This window comes from Chironomus tepperi, unplaced genomic scaffold (assembly GCF_022539635.2).
Source record: "Chironomus tepperi strain 1889 unplaced genomic scaffold, CSIRO-AGI_Ctep_v1 contig_445, whole genome shotgun sequence".
Lineage (NCBI taxonomy): Eukaryota > Metazoa > Arthropoda > Insecta > Diptera > Chironomidae > Chironomus > Chironomus tepperi.
Window position 1 is genome coordinate 6084399 of NW_027226567.1, and position 24267 is coordinate 6108665.

General features: G+C 34.2%; 1 protein-coding gene across 1 annotated transcript in view; it reads left to right on the forward strand.

Annotated features, from left to right (window-relative positions):
• Nucleotides 1–24267, forward strand: part of LOC139098236 (zwei Ig domain protein zig-8-like) — a 97772-nt gene that overhangs the window by 31960 nt on the left and 41545 nt on the right. The gene's annotated exons all lie outside the window — the stretch shown is intronic.

The window sequence follows — 24267 nt, forward strand, 5'->3', positions numbered from 1 at the left end:
ATTTCATGGATTTTTATGTGCTTAAAGTAGATTATAGAATTGGCTTTTGTGTGCTGTGCTGAGTGAAAGAAAAATATGCTAGAATAAGTATAAGGAGAGAGAGAAAAAGTCACACAGGACGTGGCATAAACACTTACTAACTTTTGGTATTATATTTTATTTTTTTGAAAAATGTAAAGGCGATTATGTCCTCAATTTTCATGTTTGTCTTGTAGTTTTGTGAAAGAAGTAAAAGGGTTTGATGACTTTGAGTCAAAAGCTTGTTGAAACTTTTAATGCGGGATTTGCAATGTTGGATGGATGACAGTTTTAAAATGTTTTTAGATCCATTAAAAATGATAGAATTCTATTAATAGGTTTTGTCTGAAAAAGCTTAACTTGTTCGTCTATTTTTAAGGAATTGGAACATTATGTAGTGTTAGTGGAGTCGTTTCAGTTGATATAGTGAAAATAATGAAGGTAATCAGGCTTTGCTGGATAGAACATACTTCCTTACTTACTTCGATGGCCATACAGATCAACAGTGATCCATGACGTTCCTAATATCAAACGCAATACTGTCTCTATCGACAGCCTCCTTCTGAGAGGGGAGGAAGGACATGTTTTTAGGAGACCTGTGGAAGCCCCATTAAATAAGGTCTTTAAGACAAATTTTGTTGATTGCAAAAGAACGCGAGGAAGGCTTAAGAACTCATTGGAGAGAAGCTTTAGATAGAGATCCCTAACATACAAAAAGCATGCTTTCATAGTTTGGAATGGTATTTCGGTCCCATGTGAGCATGATCTTTGCCAGCCAGGGGATAGCATGGCATTTGGCATCGGTCTTCAAAAGGTGGAGAACGCGTAATATATGCGGCTGCAGTCACACCTAGCTTAACTCCATCATGCACCAACCTCACCTTCTCGCGGTGGAGATCGTTAATTCAAGCCACATAGAGGGGCTGAGTCAAACGAGGCTCTGGTTAATACGGGGTGCGTTGGCCTAGCAAACTGCCATCCTTAAGAACATGCTAAGAAACCGAAAGGAAGAACCGAGCTGGATCAAATAACGACGACTTGGTAAGGGAAACTGGCAAGTGGAAGCCAGCTTCAGACGGGAGGTCATGGATCACAATTGATGTGTTCGACCAGCAAAATTAGTAAGCAAGTAGGGCGCATTCGTAAGTTACGTACATAACTCAAACGTGAAGGGAGGAACTTGATATTTTGCATAAAAAATTTTGACTTTTCACCAAAAAATCAATTAATATGAATTGTAAATGGACACTTCATGACATCACTCAATATACAGCATTTTCCAATGAATTTGTACAGCACTTACCCCAAATTTTTCCATAGCTGATATTCACATCCACCACTCTTATGTAATCATCTCATTACAACTCAAAAAAACATTTAAAACACTTTAAGTTCCAACCAAAACACATACATGCTCACATAAATAAAAAAAATAATGTAGGCTGAAGTTGATTAAATATTTTTTGATTAATGTTGTGCCACAGCACAAAAAGTGCTACAATTAATCATGCAAAAGTGTAGTCAATATTCTGTAAAAGTGGAATGAACAAAAAAAAAAACATCGAAATTGAATTTAATGCCATTATGTGAAAAAGAAAATGATTTTTTTTTTTAAATGAAGCCTTTTAGTGCTGTTGGAAGAGGATTGAAGTTGATATGATGGATTTTAAGTCATTCATGAACACACTCACATGATTGAAATTAATTTACTTTAATTTATTTTCATGTTTTTCCATTTATTTTCTGAGTGTTTAAATAAATTGAGAATGTAGGGATGTAGGTGGGTGAGTCTACATCAGAGTTGGAAAACAGGTACCTGTGACAGGCAAAAACCGTACAAATTCTTGATAATTTGTATGGTTTTGGAGGAAAAATCATATAAATTATCAATAATTTGTAAGGTTTTTGCCTGTCACAGGCACCTGTTTTGCAACTCTGGTCTAAATTCCTCTCATAGCTCCTGACTACATCACCAGCACTGCGAGGATGTTCAAAAAGAGATATGAAGTCTTTAGAAACTTTTATTATTCAACATCATTCATTCAAGTTTGAATTATTGAGCAATTTTTGAAAAATTAATGTACTTAAAGATGCATGAAGGCTGAACAAACAATTTTCATGCTGTACATCATGTCTTGTCTATTTTGAATAATTTTCATACGAGAAATGTTAATCAAAATATTTCAGACTATTCTATTGATCTTGTGCAAATAATTGGGATGCATTGTTGTGTAATATTGATCTCTTTATTAGTTAGTTCTATTGACTTAGTATTAATTGTTAAATATCTTAGACAACAATCTTTTGAAATTTGACACAACAACTTTGGGATATTAGACATTAATTAATTTCTTTAGACATACAATGCATGCCATTGATGTTTATTTAAGGTTCATATGATAGGATGGAATAAAGACTAGATAAGGGATTAATGATTTTCTTATGCTTAATGCTTAGGGCTGGAGTTAAACAATAGATTTCGAATAGTTAATTAAACACTCAAGTACTGGAAAATCGATCGTATGTCTAGCAGTGCTTGGATTTCACTAAGTCTTGGTTTTGATGAATTATTGAGACTGAGACAAAGACCGAGACTAAGATTGAAACCAAAAGGGGATTCTTCGACCAAGACTTCTTAGTCCCAATCTCTGGAACTCTTAATCAGTGCTCAAATTGACACATGGCAAAAAATGTAAGCCTTATTTAAAGCTATTTTTCTTTCAAATCTACTTCCACGATAAATTTGACTTTAAATTGAATTCGCGTCGGGTGATGAAGGCTTTTGACTATTTACCATGTTTTTCGGAAAAGGATTTACCTTGAAATTCGCAATTTGATTCAGCGATCACAGATGGTGCCTGAAATTTGATCTACATTAGAAAATAAATCCGTTAAAGACCTATCAAGACTTTATCTCATTTAAAAGTAACTTGTGAATACTGGAGCCAAATATTAAGTGCAAAACTGTATCTATGAACGTCGTATCTTTATCAACAGACACTTCGTGCTCTTTTTTTAACAAGTCTAACACAAGATCCGAATTTTCAAATTCTTGTCCGCAATATTACTATATTTTCTGATTTTTTTTTTGTCTTCATGGCTAGACTTAGAACAATCAATCTACTTAGTTTGACTGATCTAAATTTCTACTTAGTTTGAAATTAAAGATCAAAATTTCTTCCACGTTTTTCCCACTTCTAATGGACTTTTTACAGACATTTTTGATTGATACGCTTGTGAAAAGCATAAAAAATGGCACAAAAAAGATCAACGTCCAGAAATCTCACTCAGACATCATTTTTAAGGAAGGGAACAAAAAAACTTTTACAAGACATACCAAAGAAGAACAGAACTTACCTTTTTAAATAAAAAATTCATCCCACTGGTGTACCTGTCTGATAAACATCAAGATAAATTGCATCATAAATATAAAAAATTGACTGTCAACCTTTATACTAAGTATAAAATTTTTGTTTTGGATGTGCTGTAAAAGAAAATGAAGTAATTTAAATTTTTTATGAATTTTTTTTGAGCCTTTTTTTTTGTCTCCTCTAAAATAAAGCCGTGATAAAAAGATTGATTTACTTATTAACAAGATGTTACGCAAATGTGCTCGAAACATCGAGCGCCTGATGAAATTGATACGTTTTTAGAAATGTCATTAAAATTACATTTCTCAGGATTTTCACGTTTTCTTACCTAAAATAAATCAAATAACAAGAATTGAGGGAACGTGAATGTTAAGAGCATGATTGAGCTTGAGTTTAAATTTTGTCATGACGAGTGAAAATGGGGTTTTAAGACGAGGTCTCGTACAGCACATCATATGTGCTAGGGCGTCGCTACGTTGCCCTGATAGTACCATAACAGCCGATATCGACACCACAACAGCAAGAAAATGCGACTCGCCGAATTGTGCAAAAAAGCGGCAATTGTCTAGTTGGTTAGGAAGTTGGACAGTCAATTCAAAGGTATGCTTACTTGAAATCCCGATCCCGATAAATTTTCGGGATCATGATCGGGATTGAAATTTTCGAGATTTCAAGGGATTTTAAGGGAGAAAGCATACTCAAAGGTCTCAGGTTCAATCCCAGGAACGGTAAAGTTAAATTCAGGTACTTTTTCAATGTTCTAGTCACTCCAACTAGGTTTGTGTTGTCAAAAAAAGCATTATACAGCTCGGAGTGCTCATAAGTCACATCGAAAATTGAGAATGGAAACCTGAGTGACAGAAAAGGTCACAAATTTTGAACATGACAAACAGAAAGACAGAAAGACAGAAGGATAGGCAGTGCAAGTCAAATAAAAGCGTATAATAAAAATAAAGGAGGTTCCTCCACAGAGCTTCGATTAGGCTCGTAGGCGGCCACATGGAATTTTCTTCCATTTAGTGCTAGTAAAGTACTTAGTCTTGAATAGAGACTCTTGATAGAGACAGTGAAGTATTTGGTATTGGTGATTGTCAAAGGGCAGCCAACGATAGAGGTAGTTAAGACGTGAACTCAGAGTGGACTATGGATCACAGGTGTTCCTTTACGGCAAGGAAATTGAATAAGGAAAATAGATTTGTGTCTCTCAGAAAGACATGTAGATGTGCGACAAAACGCCCTGCAGAGATTAACAGACTAGATTTCAAGATATGAGGTGACATCACTTACAAACCGACCCATCCTTAAAATCAATAAAATTAATTACCATCTATTAATCGATACAAATTTCAAAACAGAAACATTTAATCATTCAAAAAAATATACATTCAATTCTATTACTGGCACAGATGACAGTCATTAAAAGCATTCAATCAATTTCGGACATAATTCATTATTTGACGATAAGCATCCGCATAAAAGAGTATGATTAATGCTCATCACAAAAACCCATAAACGATAAAATAATCTTCCCATTACCAAAATTTGTTTCCGGTTTTTATCTTCACAGCCATAGCCACTCACGACATTATGTTCTGGACATTTTTGTGAATTGTCCAAAGAAAAGAGAGACAAAAAATGGAAATGTTTACATCAACAGCTTCCGATTTGCTGTCAGTTTTTCTTTTAGTAAATTTCGCGCTCGTGGACACAAAAAATATAAATCCGAGGGAAGCCAACACTTGCCACATTTGTCTTCTAATTCATTTTTAATACACAATTTCCTTTTGAGCTTCATGCTTATCAGACAGCCTGCTTATTTTTTGAAGCTTTAACATACATTTCCCTCAGCCATTGTCGTTTAGATATTTATTTTCCCATCAATAGTATACTAGTCACATACAGATAGAGTAATAAAATAACATCAAATGGAAATAATGACATGAAAAGTGCTTCTTGTCGCAGAAGCTAGAAGATATATTGTCGTGTGTTGGGACTTTTTTTTTTTTTTTGTATAGTTTTCATGCTGAGTGTGCTTTTGTTGAGATGAGTTTTGGAAAAAAAACTTTCAAGGATTTTTTGTTTGAGATGTCCTTTGGGAGAGGAAGTTTATCGGATCTGATGAATGGAATTGTTTGTTGATCAGGAAGTGTGATCAAAAAATGGATTTTTTAAGGAGAAAATTGAGATGAGTTGTGGGAAAAATCTGAAAATTTTGGAATTTAACCCTGAACTTAACTTAGTTGGCACTATTTGAAATGCAATCCAAATTCGGTAAAGCTTTCCCGAATAGCTCAAGTTGGTCAATGAATCCCGAAATTCGGCACCTGGCCGGTGTGACTCTGGCCTAGTTCTGGACTCGGTTTAAATACCAGCGTCACACGAGTCAGACTCAGACATGGTCCTGGACATGGTTTAAATACCAGAATCACACGAGTCAGACTCAGATCTGGTTCTGAACTCGGTATAAATGCGGGGTCACACGAGCCTGACTCAGACCTGGTCCTGGACACGGTTTAAATGCAAGAGTCACACGAGCCTGACACAGACCTGGTCCTGGACTCGGTTTAAATACCAAAGTCATACGAATTTGATTCTGACTTGGACCAATACTCGGTTTAAATCCCAGAGACACACGATAGTGACTCTGAGCTAGTCCAAGACTTTGCTTAAATGCCAGAGTCATAGGAGCTTGATTCTGACCTGGTCGAGGACTCTGACCTGGTCCCGGAATCGTTTTGAATGCCAAGTTCATAAGAGTCACCTCGTACTGTACGTCGCGACTTCGTCCTGACCTTCAGCACCATGACAACGTATTTATACCAATTTCTACAGCAAAAAATGTGGTTGGCCACATTGCGGCACTCAGAACTCTTGACTACAATTGATTCATTTACTCTTTCCAATCTCCAATTCCACCCCCCAATTCCTAGTAACTCCATAATGAAATCAAAATCGCAATGAAAAGTTTTGTCATTTCTCATCTTCTTTTCCCAATCCCCTTTTCTATTGTCGACATTGTCATCATCATCAACTATTTATTTCGACATCCATATGTATGTATGTCTAAGCCATATTATGATAGAAGCTAGATTTCATAGCTGTTTGTGATTTTTTTTTTCTGTTTCTCCATCATTGTTTCTGTCTTTATTCTCACGATACCCATAATGATTGTTATTCTTCTTAGTAACATCCGCTCATGAGAGAGTGAGTCAGTCAAAGTATAAATTTAAGTTACGACAAGAATCACAATACATCAAGCTTTACTGACATTCAACATAATATAAAAATCTCTCTGTTGCCACAGTCCTGCTTATAATACACTAGAATGAATCCCATGGAATAAAGTGTAAGAAGGAGAAGAACAGCAGTTAAAGCACAGAAATCATTTGGCAATTACGTACGACGAATGTTATCGTTGAGTCGACAAACACACATTTATTCATATAAAATATATATGCTGGATATCTTGATGTTTTTAGGACTTTTTGTGTGTGTTTGCAGCCATTCCTTCTTCAGTTTCCGTTGTGTACCTTTTTTTTGGACCAGCATAAACAGATTAGCGTCTAACTTTAAATTGAAAATATTCTCGAAGCTGCATCAAATATTTTCATTGGAAGTAGCAGCCTTAGGCCAATTTTAAACATGTCAGAATTATGATTGATGCTGCTCGGAGGAGACAGTTCTCTCAAAATTTCAACATTATGAACCTAACTGTCAAAAAAAAATCATATCCATCCTACCTGCACAGCTATATTTAAAATAATATGTTTCCAACGCTTAACTGCCTCCATTTTTTACACGGTTTAAGCTCACAATGGAACAATAAAAATAATAACAATAATAAGTTATTGTTATAACAACTTATTGTTATAAAGGAAGTAACACAAAAGTAGAAGAAAATAACATAGAGAAAGAAATTGTTAAAAATCCATTAAGGCATGTGATTAGAGTGTACATACAATATTATTCACAATTATATTTGCGAAGGTTGTTTTAGAAATGACGTCAATCAGGAGGGATGCTTTTAAAGCATCTTATGTTCTTACAACAGACACAATGCTGTTCTGTAAAAAGTATTATTTGCTTTACTTTACTTTACTTCCTCTGCTGAGAAGAAGCTTTGTCGCGTGGAGAAAACGTGTTAAGCCGACTTTATATTTCGTACCTTCTAGCTATTTAGGACATTAAGGACTCAAGCTTCTTTTTTTAAACACCTGCACATTCACATGCTTAAGAGTGATGGAAATTGTTATTCCAGGACGGCGTGATTCTGGGATGTTTTTGGAATTCGCCAAATTAGAGCTATAACAATTGGCTATGTAATTGGATAGCAATAGCCTGTTTCAGTCGCCGACTGAGAGAGGCCATGGACCACACTTGATCTGTACAGCCAGAAAAGTAAGTAAGTAAGAGCTATGACAGTATGCACAAATCGAAGGGGCATATTCGAAGGAAGAAGGGGAATGGTGATTGGAGGTCAAAGAGTTTTTCGTGAAAAAATCCTAAAACTAGCTGAACTAAACTACGTCATCCTTCTTAATAATATTCTGGCATCTTACTAATGACGTGCATCACTTAAATTGGACAGCAACACTGATCTAGTCAAAATTTGACATTATAAATGATGAATACGAATACAATTAGAGTTTGAGAGCGCAGACAAGAACTTTGGGCCTTTAAAATCATCAAATATAAGAACTCCTGGATACTTACTTGCTTACTTGCTTCGCTGGCCGTACATACCAAGTGTGATCCAAAACCTCCCTCAGCCGGCTCCTGGATAATCATAGCACAATTAATGAACATCTCATTAAACATCATTTATAAACAGCCCCTAATTGCAAATAAGTTATATTGTAAAATTTTCAAGAGCTAACTAGGATCTTGAGATATAATGGGAAACATTTAGTCTTACATGAAGCTTCTAAAGACGGTTTTATTGTTTCTCAAGCAGCAATTAAAAGTTTTATGACTTTAATCGTTCGTGCAAATTTCAAAAAATACTTATGGGAAAAAACAGGATGAGATGCACTTGATTTAAACGGTAATGTGATGTTGAAGATGATGTAAATTTAGTAAATTAAGGATTTTTGGTAGGATAATAGTGATTAATTGATTAGTGAGTTGGCTGGGATGAATTTTGGGATATTAGAACGCCTTGGGAATGTCGAAAGTCAGCAATAGCTTTTAAATCAGTGGTTGTCAACATTTTATTCTACTCGGCATCCTTTGTTGGTAAACGTTGACTGAAACCGCACACAGTACACGATCCATGGCATTTCCAAGCACTTTTGACGGGTCACTAATGTATCATGGCACATAGATTGCCCAGAACTGTTTTAGATCCTGCACTTCAGGATATCAAAGAGTTTGAAGAGTTTGGATTTCGTCCATAATTCCTTCTCAGACCCAGCATCAAAAACAAAACAGATCAGTATTATAAAGCTTAAGACAGCTGCATTTGAGACACCGACAGTTCAATACCCTCCGCGCGAAAAAAAAATCTTTAAGCTGAACAAAAAACTCTTTGAATAAATTTGAATTTTTTTTGTAAGGATTTACGGATTTTGCATCTCAAAAAGCAACTCAAAGCTGTCAAAACAAATTTCTTCTACTTATTCCTTTTAATTTGTATAAAAAGTGTTGAAGATGATGCTTGCAATTAACCCACATCCCTACAGCTTCTGCTTAATTCTTATTGTCTTATTAAAGTAATGGCAATTGTTTACAAAATTTTTCATTTTAAGGTAATTTCCACTGAGTGAGCTTTCAAATAAATTAAGTTAATATAATTGAAGATATTAAGAAATTTAAAGCGGATTCTTCCATTTTGGATGTGCTTGAAATGATGGAAAATTTTAATGAGAATGAAAAAAAAGTTTTTGGTGCCAAATAAAGTCATTGTCACATCATAAAGTTCACAATTCATAATCAAAAACTGATCCTGCGGCATCTACACGTGCTGTTGACAACAATAAACTTTAAATTACAGGCACAATACATTGATTCATGATGTAATGAGCGAAAGCCTAAATGAAATTTTTAGAGAGATGTCACTGAATAATTATTTATCCTAATTGCTTTTTAATTACCGTGTTATTGATTTATGAATTATTTTAATGTGTTGAATCCTACGTTGGGGGGATTTCAATAAGCATGGAATTTATTTTTAATCACGTAATGGATACATTATTAAGGGATGGACGCTATTTGAGCAATTTAGTGTTCATCTGTAGAATAATCGGTAAGGCCGCATTGATCATCAGCATGCTCTTATAGGACTCCAATGTGGAGCCCAAAAGAGACTTTTTGCACATTTGGAGTCCGGACTACAAAGTCCTGCCAAGTCTGCTCTTACTCATCTACTTTGCTGGACGTTTCAGATCAATTGCGATTGATGATCTCCCTTAGATGATTCCTATAGCTTGCTCTTTCGGTGCCTTATGTATGCTAATAACCGATAGCAAAGTTAAAATGCATATCTCTATCGACAGCTTCTCTCCATGAGTTCTTGGGTTTTCCTCGAAGGCCTACATCCGCAAGCTATCATCCCAACTAATCTTACCACACTTCATGTTTATGAAACGTTATTCATTCCAACGTTGCAGGGGGGCTTATTCAATTCATTTCGTATTAATCTCATACATTAAGCAATACTTACTTACTTACTGGAACCATGCTCCGATGTGAAGCCTAGGTTTCTACAAAAGGCCTTCCATCTGACTCTGTTGTTGGCTACATTAAGCAGTAAAGGTATCTAAAACTCCTAATAGGACTCAAATTTAGATCTGGTAGGATTCGAACACACAATATTCGGCCAAATTTGAGCGAAATGCCACAAAGACACTATAATCGTGTTGGTTTGACTACTTAGCATAGTTGCATCTCTAAAAAATGCAAATTTGGAAAAATGTTATATTGAAGATCAGGTCAGTAACTTGAAGTTACCATGAAAAATCGGAACAAGAGCTACAAATTGAATAGTATATTGAAAGAATGAACTAGAAAAGTGTTGCCTCATGAGGATCCTGAATTAATTCGCAACCTAAACTCAAAAATTTAGAGTATTCAGCTATGAGGCTGATTATTTAACCATCTACCATTCCCTATATTGCCAAAAATTCATCTCTAATTTTGATTGTTGATGATATTTCCATTATAGACATCACAGTCTAGATGGACTATCTAGAAGGACATAAATTTAAAATTAAATAGCGCCCATGCCTGCTTAATGTTTCAATCTATATTTATATATATATTTTTTTGACGAATGAATAAATTAATGTCCGCAATTAATTTCTTTCATCGGACTATAAATATCCTCTAATTTAAATGCAAATTATGATAATTGTGATAGATTATGGACATTTATAATCTGAATTGTGGATGAGTGGATGAAAAATTAAGACCTAAAAGAGAATTTTGGATAATTATTTTAATAATTGGAGTCATCAAGCTTGAATAGACTGTCCATGTGCTTTATGATTAAAATTCAAGTCTTTAAGTTATGAAATGTGATCCTTGCAGCATTAAAGTTTGAATGCTTAAGTTAATTGAAGCCTCAATAAAATGCTGGCAATAAGAACCAAAACCCAAAGTCAGCATCCAACCTCTTGAAATAATTTAGTCACTAACCTTCATTTTCTTAAATATTTCTGTTCCATTTAATATGCCAAAGGTCAGGAGCCAAAAATATCATCACATAATTCCATCCACATCATATTACATCTTCAGGCATGCAGAAAATTTAATATCAATTTCGTCAAGCATTTTGAGCTATTAGATATCTCATCAACAAATCTCAATTTCAAAACTAACCTTTATCATATTGAAAATGTCAAATACACACCCGTACTTTCGTCTCTATAGAGTCTATAGAGTCTATCAATTTAGATGATGAAAATTTAATGAAAATCTCATCCAAAATCTTACAAATACATATTTGTCTTGTGGATTTTTTAATTGTTATTACCATCTGACGAGGAAGTTTCTGTAAGTCATTGCTATATACTTTTCAAATTTTCCAATAAACTTCGTCTGTCGTTGGAGAGACATCTTAATTTACTTCCTTCTTTACACAAGAATTCAAGATTGTATTGATCGTAGTTGATGGTTTAGTCGGTGATGAAATGAGAATTTTGGGGAACAGCAGTATGCTTGTAGAGTGCTGTGAGAAGCTGCGTGACGAAAGCAATGATGAGTATATTTTGTTAGGTTTTGGAACCTCAACTGGAGCGGCTTAATGTTGCAAACCACATTTTTCGGCGTAAAAATGGTTTAAATGCAGACTGGGATTTGGGAGTCATGGAGCATCAGAGCAACCTTGTGTCTTACCGCTATTCCAATGAAGTATCGGTGCACTACAAAACACAGCCATCACGGTGTCGTCATGTTGCCGTCATGGCAATCTCGTGTCTTATCACTGTTACAACGACGTATCGGTGCCCTATCAAACATAGTGTGTCATTCGTGGATTTGGATACGTAGAACACCGTAAAGCCATCCAATTAATGTTACTTACTTACTTCCTTAGCTAGGGCGCACGGGGACCCATTGCCGCGTTTAAAGAACGTCTATAGACAGCTCTATCTTTCGATAACTTCTGCCAATTTGGGTTATTGAGAACTCTAGTGTCCTTATCAACACAACTAATCCAGGACATTTTCGGTCTATTAACGTTAATACGTGAAGTTGCCCTGGAAACACCATGAATGTGGATTTTGACCTAGTTTAGCAGTCTGCAGCATAATGCCGATCGAGTAATGCTGTGAAAATTTCTGCAAACTTGAATCTTGCCTCTAAATTTCATAAACAAATAAAACAAGAACTCAATTCTGTTATTTCATCGTCCTCCTTCAAATAGCTCCCAATCCATCCATTCTGGACACAAAAAAACATGCAGCAAATTCAGTTGCCATGCTTTTACACGTTATGTCTCACAACAAAAAAATATATATTTTCTTCTACCGAAAAATTTTCATTCACTTTTGAACATTTTGTGAGATTAAGTTGCAAGTACAGATTCTCGCAATTGTAAAATGAAATGAAAATAAATTGAAAAACTTTTTTTTTCTACACAACAGAATCGAGCAGAAGCAATAGCAGCAATTGCAACGAAAAAGACGACGGAATAAAATGAGATGACTGAAACTTAACTTAATGAATCTGACGATTTCATTTTTTTTTTTATATTCCATCTCTTTTCAAATTGAAAATTGACTGACTCAATTCACTGTACACGAAAGTGCTTATCGCATCCAATGAGTAAAACTATGCACCTTTCAAGTGGAATGAAGTGAAAAAAGTTGTTAAAATGTCAAATCTTTTGCTATTTCTTTACTTTCCTTACCGCACGACTAATGATTTCATTCTTTTCTTCTCCGTCGTCATTCACCGCACAAGTCTTGGATTCCTCATAAGTAAGTGAATAAGTTGAATGATGAAAAAGACTAGAAAGTGAGAAGCATGATTGTAAGTATAGGGCGGGTATGACTTCTGTGTAAATCATTATGGCGCATTGAGGCGGGTAAATGTGTTCAATTGTTGGTATGAGACGCAAGTGTGTAGTTCGGGGAAGTGGATTTAATGTTTTTGGTCCGATTTTTACTTACTTACTTACTTCCTTGACCATACAAATAAAGTGTAATCCATGACCTCCCACAGTCGGCGCCTGTAACTGACTCTATCGCTGTCTATCGCTTCCTAATTACCAATTCCGATTCTTAATCATATGTTTATCAGAACTGCCGTCTTCGTCATGATCTCGTACAAATTGGCTTATTTACGTATCCAATAGAAAATAGGATTTGAACCTGTGATCTACGGTTTACTAAACCATATCTGAGCCAAGCTACTTGTCGATTCCTCCACCAATACTCTTCACAGCACATCTTTCAATCAACAGACCCTCTTTCACATCCTTAACACACCACTGACTTTCAATCTCAAAATTTTTTGGCAATAGCATGCGATCAGCACTTCTACTTACAACCAATTTAGGCTCTTGTTGTATAAATGCCAGCAATTTCATAACATTCAACATTCGTCCTGAGGTTAAGAATACAAGATTGAGGTTAGACGGAATAAAGTAATAGATTTTCATCACTGACACAATTTCCATTACAGTAAACAATTATTGTAGACCGACAAAGCACAAGAACTAACACAAAATATATCCCACAAGAAACCCAAAGATAGAGTGTGTTCAACCCTCTCAATAAGAATGAAAAGGGATCTGAACAAAAAAGGATATGAATGTTTGAATGACTGAAGCATTGTGAAAGCCCCAACATGAATTCGTATGGAAAGAAAAAAGGCAAAAGCACATACACAAAAAAGAAAGTTTTCATTCATCAACCGACAGGAAAAAAAAAGCTTTTCAAAAGTCGTAAAAAAACTTTCGTTCCTTATCAGCAGTTTTCTGCTTTTTTTTTTAAAGGAACAGTAAGTTTCCATTGCTTATTCAAAATGAAAAAAATTTCGTGACACCTCAACTTATTCTGTGTAAAATTCATTCCCAATGAATGAATTGATCCTGCATACTGAAAAAAAAACTTTTATAAGCCGAATGAAATTGTTTGGGTATGAAAAAAAAAGTGAGAGCCAGATTGAAAGGATTGAAGGAAATTAAATTTGTAGATTCAGCTTCAAGGCTAAAAAACTTGTCTACTTCTGCACATTTCCATTATCTTCAATTTTAAAATTCGATATGAAAAAAGCAAAAACTTTTTTTTTCCTATCCGGATGTGCCAGAATAAAACATTTTCAACTATGTAATCATTAAACATTTAAAAAGGAGGAAGGCAAAAAAATGTTTTGCTTTAAGTAAGGCACAACACAGTCGACATATAAAGAGTGAAAGACACGACTGAAAAGATTAAGAAATCACTTGAAAATGTGTTTTGCTTCTTCTAACGTACTTGGTTTTAAAAATGGAAAGACAGCTTGATGATACAGTTTAAGGGGAATGTGCTTTTAAGCAGGCAGAATGGATGTGGCTGACAGGTCGACAACCCAACCAGGTGTAATAAGTATAGGATCAGAGCATAAAAATCGTTAAAATCTGATTGTCACAAATATTTGGGGTTTCGGGATGTCCAAGTTTGACTCGGAAGCGGACAAATTGTCAAGTGCATACCGTTTCGTGGTATTCCTTGTAACTGCTAAATGCACCGCAATCAACCAAACCCTGTTCTTAAAAGGATACAATAATTCCTTACATTAACCTCAAAAGACAAGCTTCCTTTATTACGGTCTGACGAATTAAGAGTAAGTTCTAGGATTTGATCTGTAAAAGTGTAAATTAGGACCTTTAATTAGTTATTTCTGTTGACCATTCGAAACCTGGTCACAAGCGTCGAGTAGCAAACAAAGCTAACATTCTAGAGTAAGAAGTACAATTCCCAAGAAGACAGACCGAGTGAGACTCGAACCAACGTCTTCTCGGTTACATGTTAAGTGCTTTAACCTATTGAGCTACCGAAGGGTTGTTAGGGAGAATGGCACAAAGAACACTTAAACCTTCTTCTATGTTCAGAGCTCATTGCACAGCAATTATCGCTAAATTGTACTAAAGAATCTGCCCCAGTTCCCTTGAGTGTTCCATAATAAGTGGGCTTTCTAAGTTGTAGATAAATTTGAATCTTGAAAGTCCTTTTACTGATACAATTTTTAGTGTTTGTCTAAAAGTTGCAGGCCTGCTGACAGAAACGCATGCCAGCACTCTTGCATAAACCATAAGGTACAGGTGAAAATTGTAGACCAACACATCTAAAATTCAAGACTGTAGTTTTTTGGCTAACCCTGTAAATATATCCAAATATAATGTTAATCACATGTTAATTTAATAATAAAACCCTAAATCAAGTTTTGTAAGGAAACTATACAAATTATCAATAATTTGTACGGTTTTTGCCTGTCGTATACACCTGTTTTGCAACTCTGCCCTAAATTCTCTTCCAAAAATGCGCTTATGGCTCACAATCAATAACATTTAGAATCTAATTTTTTCCAAAATAAAATTTCCGTTCTCGAAAGTTTTTTTGAAGTTGAAAAAACTTTTTTTTCCCTCTCATTTCAGTTATTCAGGCACGACGAGAGATGCAAAAAGTCATTAATTATTACCCCATTCTTACTCTTACTTATGATAAATCCTTTTGTTCCGACAACTACTACTGTTCCCACTTATTATTTTTTTTATTTATCTACATTGTTCTACTCAATGTTTAAACTTTTTCAATAACAGATGAAGACATCCAGTGGGAATTCTATTTCTTTTTTTTTGATGTGTGTTTGATGTTAGAGATTGAGATAATTTTTTGAGGAATTGCCATAATCAGAGAAATGAAAATATGTTGTTATACACAAATAAATTAGGACTCGGGAGGATTTCGTGCTTTTTGTATTTTTGTGAATTAATGAGTGCATTTGAGATTATAATTTATATGTTCTGTGTACTGATGTGAGTTGGAATGGATGAACTGAATATTTGATAATGTATATGAGCAATAAATTTTTGAGGGATGATTCATAATTTCAAGTCAGAAGATTGCAATTTAAATTTTTATAGTCCAGTGTTGTTCATACTTCTTTGTGGTTTGGCACATCTTGGTGTTAAGTCACGACAAAATCACACACGTGATGCAGCTCCTCTAATAGACAAAGAGACCGCTTTTAAATACCTTGGTGGTCTTGCTGTCCCATCAAGCTCTTTGCTTGTCAGGGTACATGTTGTTTTTGTTGTTCGCTGACCAAACAGATTAGCTGCAAGATCAGCTGTCATCCATCTTTGTTAGTCCAGTCCTGTTTTCCTAAAGTTGCTTTTTTTGTGCAAATTGATATCAGAAATGGTCGACTTTAAGTCATTTCAAGCCTGATTGTGGGGCTGCCGCCCTTTAAACATGGTGCTTTATATAGGCTTACCTTTAATGTACTTATCCTGTCACATATGTATTTCGGTCGCCAGCGGTGTATTTAGCGATATCAGGGAATACCACGAAAAGGTTTACACTTGACATTTAGTCAGATTTGGAGTCGGACTTCGGCTTTCCAAATTCCTCAAGCTGTGATCCATGGCTTTTCTCAGTTGACGTCTAAAACTGGCTCTATAGTTGAATGGCCTTTGCCTACTGCCAATACTAAGTGCTTCACTATCTCAATCAACAGTCTCTTTCCAAGAATTCCAGCCATGCGGTTCATGCCCGAATGGACAAATAAATATTAGAACTAATCCTTAACTGGACATTAATTTGCCATGAACTAGTTACAACGTTTTTTCGTCCAATCAGGATGACATTTCCAAAAATACACACTAGCGTGCCGCAACACAAAATTTGAACAACACTGGCTTAATCAAACATTATTGACATTGAATCAAATTCTCATTTTCCTGAGGACATCCCACCTTACCTTTTACAATTGAATTATTTAAATTTCTAATTTAGAAAATTGTAAAACTTTCTCGAAATGATGTCAATATTGACTGAGCATTTAACATTCTATGAACGAAACTTAATTATACAGTTTCAAATATTTACTTTAAGAGTTTGAACATTTTGAGGTTAAATAGGAACGTGCTAATAAACAAAAAATTTAATTGCAAAATACTCAAGTTTCAATTCTCAATAGACAAATAATCATTGAGTGGGCTTTTGATGTAAACATCACGAACTCTTCACAGCACTCAAGTGTTCTTCGTGTTTAAAATATTCATTCTACTCAAATTACCAAGGACGTCTCACGTCAAGTACCAAATTAACCTATCAATTAATTAAATTAATTAAGATATCACTTGACAGTGAAATACCCTCAAGACAATATGATGGTACATCCCCTCTGGTGATATGTTAAAGCTCTTACACATCATTGTATCATGCACTTACCGTTATTCCCTGTATATTGTTCTAAATCTGTCCTGCCTTGAAGTTGCTACATACATTTTATCCATCCTCTCTTCTCAACAATGAACAATTTTTTTCTAAGTGTATAGGAAAAAGTTTATAAAACTCGTATCGCATGCTGCATCCTTTTTTGAGTTTTAAGATGTTTCAAAGTTGTTTCTCCTCTTGTCATGAGCTTTCTGGCTCAATTTAAGAGAAAAAGTTGTGAATGTTTTATATCAACGAAAGACTTTATGGTTCAAGAGTCATAGCTTAAGATAAATACCAGCTCATGTTTTGGGACTTGACGATGATCTTCATGATTAGAATGAAAATTTTCATGTTCTTGCTTACACCTAAGGCTATACAGATCCAGGTTCCTCTTAATTGGCATCAAAAACTGATGACTGTCCTTATGCCTGCATAAAATGCGCTTTAAAGCCTGAAAAGCTGAAATTTTTCTAAAAAAAAGCAATTTTATGGATGATTTTTTTTTCCTTTCATTTTGCCTACCTTATCATGCAGTTTGCGATTAACTAGTTGTTGTTCTTGCTGCAGCCCTTTACTTCCTATCATGCGAATTTTCAATTTATTCAACGTTCCTATATATTTATTTTTCATGCATATAATTAAATATCAGAGTTCTATTTATGCTTCAATCAATAAATTATCTAACAATGCACAATGAATAAGCATTAAGCTTACTATTTATGTATTCTGAAGAATACATGAAAAGGAGAAAAAAAAATTGAAAATTATTCATTGAATTGAAAATCTTAATGAAAACTCCTAAGTACCTACTGCATTTTCGTTTCATTTCCGTAAGACCTGTTTATATGTGTATCATTATGCTCATTGAAGAGAAATTGCAGTGGAAAAAAGTCGAGCTTATCGTTTTCAATAAGGAGTTGTGTGGATGTTTTGTAACATAGAATCAAAATGTGTTGATATCGTTTTATACTCTAGAACAGACAAGGAGTGTACTTATGAATATGCTCACAATATTAAGCATCTTCAACTATACTGAATGAGTATACTCATATCCATGCTCATTTAAGTGAGTATACTCATTGTCTATTAGGGACTGTTCAAATTAAAAGTCCACACTATTCTCTTACCTTCATTTTGGACATTCCGTAACCTGAAATAATCCTGTTTTTGCTAGATAGCAATTTAATGCACAGGATGTTAACTTATGACATCCCACATTATATGAACTAGCATCTGAATTTGCATAACGTTGTATTTTTTCAATATTAAACGGCAACTAACCTCTATATAACTTTAAGGTATCATCTATTACTGTAGAAACAGGGATTGTTAAAGCGAGAGCCGACTAAATGCAAGCTTCAGACATTTCAGACACAGCATATAACGATTTTTACAGAAATGTCTGATCCTAGACCAAGCATCTAGTGTTACCTCCTCAAGTTATCAGACCACTATGATTTTCGACATCCCGAGCGACACATAATGATGACAATGTTGTGCAACAATTCTTCAAGACATAATGATATTGTCATGTCATCCTCAAGACGTCTCGTTCGGAATAGGATTCACCCCTGAAGCTAGTAATGGCTTGATTACATTTCCGAATTAAACTTATGGACAGAAAGCATCAATTACAAATTTTTGCATGTTTTCCTATTTCACATTCTTAATTGGCTGTTCTGTTATAAATTGCTGACTGCAAGACATCAAAAACTTACTGACATAAAGTCCATGTACTTTCAATATATATTTAATTAAAATACAAGAACAAGAAGTTGAGTTTGTTAGAGAAATTTAGTAGTTAGTAGTATTAACAATGCCTTTTGCTGTATCGAAAAGCAACTTCCTTAAAAGCAACATCAATTTGATAAAGATCTTAGTACCATCTAGCTGCTAGTTGCAAGTTGTTCGGATCTCACTATAAACTGTAGATCTAAACTAGGGTTTCTGATGCCGTTAACGAAAACGGAAAACGGGCCGTTATTTCGAGAAAATAAAAACGGAAAACGGCCGTTTTTTGCTAGCCGTTTTTCCGTTTTTTAATATGACTTTTTCTCTGAATTTTTGGAAAATTTTCAAAAATTTTATTAATTTTTAGACTCAAAAAAATTTTTAAATAATATTTTAAACTAAGAAAATTAGTATTCGTCAATTTTTTTGGCCTGCGGTATACTTTTAGAAGTAAATTTTTCATGTACATATCTTGGCAAATCAAAAAGGACTTCAATTTGAATGCAACCTATTGATTCCCTTCCATTTAAAAAACGGACCCGTTAACGGCCGTTTTTCAAAAAAAAACGGAAACGGCCGTTTTTTAAAAATGCCGTTTTTCAGAAACCCTAATCTAAAGTATATATATACCATCTAGCTAGCGTTTTGAACATCTAGTCGTGCACCCTCAGACCTTTTTTTTAGGAGCATACTCTGAATATGCTCATTGATGTGAGCATGCTCTTTCTATGTTAGGGGCAGCACCAGAAACTCTGTGAATATAATTATTATTGACATCATTGCCAAACGCCCCTAAAAGAAAAAAGTTTTGTGAACAAAAAAGAAAGAAGAAAAAAATGAAAATGCTTTCTCGTAGGTAGGAATCAGGCAGGATGGAGATAAAAAAAATATTCTTATGAAAAACATGAAAAGTGCATAACAGCAGTAGTTCTGATTTTTGTAATTTTATTTATTAGCGCGTTTCATGCTTTAGGGGATGGTCGTCTCTGCATTTAAAATTTCAATTAGCTTAATTGCTTTTTGGGATGGAACTTTGCCTTGCTTTAATTATGAATAAACCTCAAAAAAAAATCATTACAGCGTTTCATTTAAATTTAGATCCAGTCGAGACATTAAATTTTATTTATGAATTTTCATTCATTTTTTTCTTACGTCAATCAATTTGAAAAAGTATTTACCGTCGAGAATATTCTCGTGAAAGCAATCTCACAAAATGAGATGATAAGAATAAGAAGACTTTGTTTCTTTTGATTGAATGTCGCGCAAATCTGTGGGCTTTATTTATTAAAAAATTTGTTTGTAATGTTTTCGAATCGGATATGAATTTTCGTTTACGCACGCAAATACTTTATCAATTGAAATTTATCCCGAGCGGCACAATCCGAGGAACCACAATAATTACTTCCGATTAATTCCTTACCTCGCTGGTCATACAGATCAATTGCGATCGATGACCATTCATAGATATCGCATGAAGCTGGCTTTATTACTAGCTTCCATCATAATTAGTCATGATTGCAATTTCACGTCTTTCTATTTATTTGGTGACTTGGTGAAGCCTTATCGATCACGTTGTGCTGTTAGGGCTAATATCAATTGATGGATCTGTCGGTGGATCTGATACTTATAATTGGTTTCCATTACTCTTAATCATTACTCTTAATGCATGTAAAGCAATACCAGTATCAGCATTAAAATCCTATAGACGTATGTTTGACCTATTCAACATATAATTTTCTAGTCATCCGACACAAAACCCACAAATTCAATCAATTTATTCAAACACCTAAATCAACAAAATTGATTATACCAAAATCTCTCCGATCAACACTCATGAATGAAATGTCATCTATACGATGACTATAATTACAGTTTAGTTTAAAGCTGGAAGTCTACTCTGGGTTTTTTTGGAAAAGTTTACTTGAGTTGACTCGATTCAATATAAAATCAGAAGTTCTAGACAAAAAGTTCTAGTATAATTAACTAAGTGGTGTCCGTTTAGTTGTGAGTTAGTCACTCTAGCGACTACAGATCCAAGCGTGCTCTTAAAAACAGAGTAAGGTGAGAGCAAGCTAGATAAGCAATCTCTAGAAAGCATGCGAGCAAGTCTATTAGTCTGCAAATTAAACTGCCAAGTCTAACTATACTGTCCACTTACCCTAAAAGGCAAAGGGATCGCTTTAAGGTACGGTAGTGGTCTTTTTGTACCTTGAAATGATGCTTTTTGCCTATTTGAGCTCGGTGCTTATTAAACAACATGACAACACGTGCCACTCGGTTTACAGTGACGTAAATGTTTAAATTTAATTTAAAATACAATTTAGACAATCTCCCAAATGATATTTTACATCCAATTGTTATTCTTTCTCAACTTAATTCATTATTTAAGGTCGTGCAACAAACAACATTCTCAAAATCAATTCCCATCTCAATTAAATCATTGATTATTTACAAGAATAATTGGTTGAGTTTTACTGCGGTGATAATACAAATTCGATTGTCATCCTTTACCACTTTCTCTCACATCCTGCAATGTTCAGGTATAGCAACAAAAAAAAAGAAAAAAAAATGAAATTGGTAAACAAACTCGAGTCGCAATACATAACCTAATAATAAGAATTACTCGACTAAAATTCTCGACAGGAGTGGCAAGATAAAAGGAACAAAAAAAATATGTGGAATTGGATGAGCAGCTTCTATAGTCATGAAAAAAAAAGTGGTCACGTCTCAACTAACAATCAAAAGCCATCTGGGAGATTTTTATTCTCGACATTTTTGCTGCTCTGTGCTGTTATTGTACATTGTAGTGAATTTCAAAAGCTCCATTCCAGCATGGTTGGATTAAGCTTTTGCATGGGATCTTGACCATAATGCTTAGCATTATGTGATAATACATGACAATGTAGTTGAAATTGTAGCTGGATTGCAGCATATGCTTTGAGGATTAAAACAAAAATGTGCAAATTGATCACTTTTAAAGCCAAAGCCTGTACATCAAATTTAAAGTTTCGAAAATCCATCAATCCATTCCATCCACATCCTATCTGTTGTGTACATCCATTCCGACCGGTATGAAAGATAAACGGCAAGCAATAAAGCATAAGGACATGACATATATTTAACGAAAAACAGTCCATCAGTCGATGTTCCGTGAAAAGTTTTTTTTTTTTTTTTGATCAGTTCAGCATAAAAAAGTCGCTTATTACATCGAAATGGTTGACTGGATTATTGACCATGTATGTCATAGTAAATATATGTTGGGATGTTGATTTACTGTATAGACAAAAATCACAGTAGAGCTTTTCAAATTCAATTAAGACTTTTTTTTTTTGATGCCGGAAAGTGATATGATGTTGGATAGCATGACAAATGGGACTGTCTTTGATGTAAAAAGGGTTTTTTGTGACATTGTATTAAGTGCTTTAATTGTAATTTTGGATAGATTTAATCATGAATATTCTGAGGGATTTTGTTGTTTTGAATGAGTAAAGGTAGTAAAGGTTCTCTAACTTCTAAGGGAGGTCATGGATCACAATTTATCTGTACGGCCAGCGAAGTAAGTAAGAATTAGAGTTCGCTCAAGAACCGCAGTTCTGCATTTACTGCTGTTGGAATTGAATACCAGTAATGACCTTTCAACGGTAAATCACTGAGAGTGCAGTAGTAAGAGGAATACTAAGAATATATAATTTATGAATGGCACATTGCCATAAAGTCGAAAAGCCCACGATAACACAGTGGAAGGAACATGCGACAGGAAATCGTAGTACTTGAGTTCGAGTCCCACTCCGAAATGCAGTATTCGGAATTATACTGTTTCTGTTAGTTTAACAACAGCATTTTAGATGCGCAGACTTTTGTCTAGGTAGCATTTAGAACTAGAACTGCAGACATGCAGCTTTTGGTATGGATTTTGGAAAAATATTTGAGATCCTTAACCCGTTATTTACGGAGTTTTTTTAGGACTTGAGAATGCATCTAGGTGATAAATAATAGATAAAAAATAAGTTTTACGAAGAGTTTGAAGCTATTTAATGCCTGAATTTAGTTAAATTAACAAAAATTTAGTGTAACATATATGTTACGCTAGTATTTTACAAACATTTTTTTTTCATCACTGAAAATTTTTATTCATTAATTTTTCCTTTTCCTTGCTCTTTTGACTAACAAACAGAGCTCGAATGTTAATCTAGTGCCATATTTGATCATTTGAGTCCTATTTATTTATTCAATTATGCACAGAATTGTTAAAAACTCTAAAAAATTTACTCTCACATTACACGTCATAATTTCTTAACTATTTATTTTTGAGCTTTCATACTATGCATAAGGAGTTCATTTCACCTTAATTAATCACCTGAAGCACCAAAAGAAGGATGTCATTCCTTTAAACAGAAAAAAAAATTCATATGTAAAAAAATCCACTAAAATAAGCTAGTCTTTAAAAATTATAGTCCAGAAATATCTAATTCATTATAATTAACTAATGCACAAAACAACAACACTCAAATAATAGTTAAATCACATTAAATAATTAAATAATTATTTTCTCACTCAATTCCTAAAACACTTGTAAAATACTGGCGTAACATATATGTTACAGGCAAAATGTCGCTAAAATACTAGCGTAACATATATGTAACATTTATTATCAGCGAATAGTTAATGTGTTTAATTAAGCTATTCTTGTGTTTTTAAGCTATATTTGATAATATTCGACGTTATACTTTAATATTCTTTTGATTTCTGGTTAAAAATATGGATTAAAGGCCGAAAATTTTAAGCTTGAAAATCATACATTTTGCAACACAAAAGTTAAACTTAATTAACTTTGCTAATTTGCATATTGTAGTAATTCAAATTAGTAAATATGCAAGTTTATGCATTATTACATGATAGTTATTAATCTGGTTGTAAGTTTAATCAATATTAAAAGAGAATTTAACGTAAAAGTTAGCGTTACATATGTGTTACGCTAGTAATTAACGGATTAAACAAAGCTTTTACCCGGAGTGGACAAAAGTACTTTAAAACTAGTTATAATGTCTAGCAATTATGAAGAACTGTAAATCAGGATTGGCTTATCTTGATGAAAACCGCCTCAGTTTGGCAGCTCACATGAAAGAGCTTACCCAAAGCCTTAAAAACTTCATGGCAAATCCACTTCATTTATGTCGCTGAGTACTATTGAATTTCCTTGCGTCATCAAAACCCTTTTAACTCAAGTATCAATTTTCAAACTTAATAAATTGCACATTTCTGATCTGTTGTCATTCCCC